The sequence below is a fragment of the Atractosteus spatula genome, chromosome 26, assembly GCF_055471065.1.
Source record: "Atractosteus spatula isolate fAtrSpa1 chromosome 26, fAtrSpa1.hap1, whole genome shotgun sequence".
Classification (NCBI taxonomy): Eukaryota; Metazoa; Chordata; class Actinopteri; order Semionotiformes; family Lepisosteidae; genus Atractosteus; species Atractosteus spatula.
Window position 1 is genome coordinate 10,728,021 of NC_142731.1, and position 4,709 is coordinate 10,732,729.

Here is a 4,709-nt window from a genome sequence, read left to right on the forward strand (position 1 = left end):
ACTGAACTGAAGCTGACAACAAGTGCCGAGTTCATACAGCTCACACCCTGGGTCAGAGGTCAAAGTGGCAGATTGCTGAAGGGAAAAGTGCTGAGAATGTTGCCGGTTTCTCGCTGGCCAAAGAAGACAGGCTGACACTCCGCCAAGAGGGGGCGCTCTCTACACCAGCCACACGGCCCTCTGGGTCAGGAGAGCTCTGAGCGGCCCCAGCCGCAAACAAGAGAGGGAAGCAACAGGAACAGTAGAAAACAGGAGCAAACTGAAAGCACGACGGAGGGGGGACAGAGGCCAGGAATGCAGCTCCAAACAGGCAGTTAGCGGCGCTGCTGGAGGGGGGGCGCTGGCGTCAGCGGAGGAGACGGTAATAACGGTGCCGGCCGAGGAGCCGCAGCAGTTTAACTATCAAAGCAGGGGGGCGGAGGCTGCAGAGGAAGTACCTTCCTAAAATACAGGTGTTGCTGCACAATCAAAGCTCGGCTCACAGGAACCAACAGGTTTGAAGTTAAAAAGAAAAGCAGAGAGGTTCTGGGCCTGGTGCAGCGAGGGGGGGCAGGGTAGCTCTTTCTCACCTGTCTGTGAGGGGCTGCCCCCCCCGCCTGACAGACTCTTACCTCTGCAAACAACTGGGCTTTCTGGAGACTCAGAGGGAATTTTATTTGACCTTTTAAGTTGAATGTTTCTTGTCTACATACCTGCTATTGCACTGCACACCAGGGCACAAGGCAGGGGGACCCGCACTGTTCTCCTCCAGATGGCCTGTTCTCCATGTTTCACACCGTGAGCCCTGAGCACTGACACAACTCAAGCTCCCTGGCGGAGTCACGCTCTGCATAGCCAGCGGGGCCCAGTCAGACCGGTGATGTCTGGACTAAATCCCACCCCCGTACTGCACCCTCCCACCAGGTTCTGGTTCTGTGACCCAATGCTCTGCGGATGTGGTCTGACACGTAGAATAATACAACCAGCTTGCAGGAGCCTGCCCACTGCCCTTTGCCAGTATAGCTCCAGCCCAGCCGAGCACAGACTGGAAGAGCTCTGACCACTGAGTCCTGCAGGCGAGCCCAGGAGGCACAACACAGAGGGGCCCACCTCTTACTCCACTACTTTACTTTTGCACACGCCTCTCAGACAAGAAGGATCTGGTTGTGTTATCCCAAGAAGCTGGTGGTGTTGTGTGAGGGCTGTCGGACAAGAGCTGTCGTTGTGGACTGCGCTAGAGGGGCACGTGTCTTTCTCAATAGGAACCATTTCTGTGTCCGAGTGTTGCAATGTCTCGCTACACAAACATGCCGCAGGCAGGGCTGCAGGCTGCCGGCCGCATTCCTGCACTGATTTACTGTCTGTAGTGTCGCAGGTGTCGACATACACAAGACAGCCATAAATCCTCCAGCCCACATACTGCCTTGACAACTGAACATGAATTCCACACATTGCGCGGTCTCGGCAGGACGTCCTTTTTGTCAGAGGCTGTTCCATGTGTTTCCGTGCAGGTGGTTTCAGGCCTGAGACTGAGGCACCTCTCATCGTCCACAGGCAGTCAGTCCTGCTGCAGAGCCAGCTGACCAAATCTGCTCTCAAAACGGTTCACGACAGCCCTCAGCTCAAGAAGGTGCAAGAAACACAGAATTGATTGCATTCTGCCCTGCAGCTGTCTTCTGGTTCCTCAGCCCTTGTATCTGCTGGGCTGCTGTTTAACCCAACACTTCATGATCATTGCAGCTATGATGGAATTTCTAATAAACCCTAGGAGCGGTGGCACTGTGGCTAAAGATCTGTACTTGTGGTTGGAAGGTTGCCGGTTCAAATTCCATGGCTGGCAGAGGAATCCTACTTTGTTGGGCCCCTTAACCCCAACTGCTCAAGGGGTGCCATATAAATGGCTGACCCTGTGCTCTGACCCCAAGCTTCTCCCTTCCTGCCTGTGTGTCTCATGGAGAGCAAGTTGGGGTCTGTGAAAAGACAAATTCCTAATGCAAGAAATTGTATCTGGCCAATAAAGTGATCTTATCTTAAACCATTACACCTCAATAGAAAGGTCAAATTTTAAGGTTTGTATGTAACACTAAATAACTGGAGAACAGTTCCACTTGGGTTAAACCATCCACTGTTCTATGAGTCTGATATCAACAGGGCGTGCTTAAGAGGCTTTCAGTACCACTGTGAATGCAAGAAAATGTTTTTCTGAGCAAAAAAAGCCTCCTGCATCATCACCATGTTGAACAGGCTTCTAATGCTCAGAAAAAAAGCATTTACTCTTTATAACGACTGAATGTTAATTTGATGTGATAATTGTAAGCATATCAGTTGTAATTACAACAATTAGGTATGCCATTCACCTAGATTATTATTTGGTAGGGCTCATGTGTTTGTAAACAAGGAAATATTAATAGCAACACAGCAGCTTGCCCTGGAGGCTGGCAGCACCAGTTAAAGAAACAGCGCACACATTACAGGAGGGCCAGTGAGGGAGTGAGGGAGACAGGGCTCGAGCAGGGGGCCTGGGGCCACAGGTACAGACCCACGGCAGCCCTGCGGGGGGGAGAGGCAGGGTGCGGGCTGGGGTGGGGTCAGGCAAACCTCAGCACATGGGATACGGGATTAAAACAGAAATTAGGAAGAAGTTGAAAGGGCTGCCTCGAGACGGCTCGTCTGAGTGTCTGAACCACAGAAAACAGCCCCGTGCCACCTGGCACTGTTTGTGTTGCTCTCCTTCAAGGGGCAAAACCGAAAATTAAACGCTTTAATTGATGTGTTGTCTCCTGCCGATCCAGCTCCCGAGACGCGGGAGCCCCACTCTCTGGAGCGCAGTGGATCCCAGCTCCCAGCTCCGGCGGGCTGTCTCCCGCTGCGTGTGCGGAGAAACAGACCGCTTCACCGGAGAGGCCTGGCTCCTCCGTGCCCACGTCCATCAGGGCAGGAGGGAGCAGCCGCAGACAAAACACACAGCACCCAGTCTCGAGTCAAGGCAGAATTCAGCACTAATCCTGCGTGAGTGTTTGAGAAGTCTATTTTGAGGAATAAGAAGGGGACCTAGCAAACGCCCTGCAGGGTGTTACAGGACGACTGCCGCAGGCTTCATGATATTAAAACGGCCCCTGCGTGTCGTTTAAGAAGTACACTGTTCAAGACACACAACTGGATTTCAGGAAGCAGCCATAGGAGACACAGGAGTCCTGACAAGACGATGAGACGTCCGGCTGTTTCCAGCAGCTCCGGCCCCTTCCGTCCCGCGGTCCCACACACGTTCCGCGCTCGGGTTCGACACCACTCCCAAAAACAAAGGCCTGACAATATTCGAACGTCGAACCTGCTGTCTAAGCAGATGAAATACATTTAAAGAATTTGTAAGCTCTCCTTGTAATTTATGTAAATGTACTGTAATTAAATATAATTTCAAGGTATGTTTAGGTATTTCAAACATTTATCTGTGAGGAAATATGACTGACTCATTAAGCGAACGATAAACATTGTTTAGTCTGTGTGTGTGGTCTCTCATCCTGCAGAGTGATATTTATTCAAATGTACGCACAGACACACATACACAAACATTTAGCTCTCTCCTTCTGTTTCTCAATTTGTGCAGATCTATATGAAGTCTGAGAAAAGAGTGTGAAGGAGTAAGAAACTGTTGTGCGGATTAGGATCATAGAACTTTGCTGTCTCTCTGTATTAAGAGCTGATGGTTCTTGACTGTCTGTCAGAACACATGGATTTAAGGAGGAAATGCAGCATATGTTAGCTGTTTAGAGAATACTCATGGTCTTAAACTGCTAGTTCTAAAAATAAAAGAAAATGGCAATTATTTAATTAACAGCCGCACCTATCTTATCTCTCTCTCAGGTGATGTGAAGGTTCAGTCCCAGCAGGTTGCAACAGGAATGGTCTTTAAACGCCTCAGTGAGTGGGGATTAGAACAAGAGTCTGTTTAGGAAACCAGTACAACACTATAACGAAATACTGCAACACTATTCAGCTAAAGACAGAAAAACAATGGCTGACGCTACTAGGACACACCTCTGTGGCACTCCTCCCCTCAGCAAACTGGGGCTCAGGGGTTGTGTCCTGTCCTGGCTGGAACGCAGCCATATCTGCATGGAAACAGAGTGTCACAGACTCAGGGATCCACACCGACTTCCTCTCCCAGAATGCAGCACGACTGATGCCCGAGTCTTCAGCTGACCTCTGACATCACTCAGGACAAGCTCTGGAACCATGATGACTACCCATTTTGTTTTTCTGTTGATCTTTATTTGTCTTGGGTTGTCACATGAGAGTCAAATTTACTTTTTCAAGAGAGACCCGTAAAGAAAACAGTACAAATCAAATATTAATTAGACATGAGAAATTACCAACACTACGACCAATAGCAGACGTATTGGCCGCATTAAAGCTTATTTAAAGCAAATAAAAGTCTGTTTATAAAAAGGTTAGAATACTTTTAAATTAACATCAAACAATAATAGTTCATACAGAGAAGTATGACAGATTCACGAGCAGGTCTTTGTTGTCGATATGTTGAAGTTAATTCAATTTAAGCTTTATCATCCCATTGGAGAAATGTGTTTTACAGAAGAGTCCAACACAACAATTAGGCCAGTAAAATCATATTAAAATAAGAACTAGAGTGAAATAAATGGGACTGAATGAGGAACAGCAAGATAATATCATTATGCAAAAATGGAAAAATAATTCATTTTGAAAACATGAAA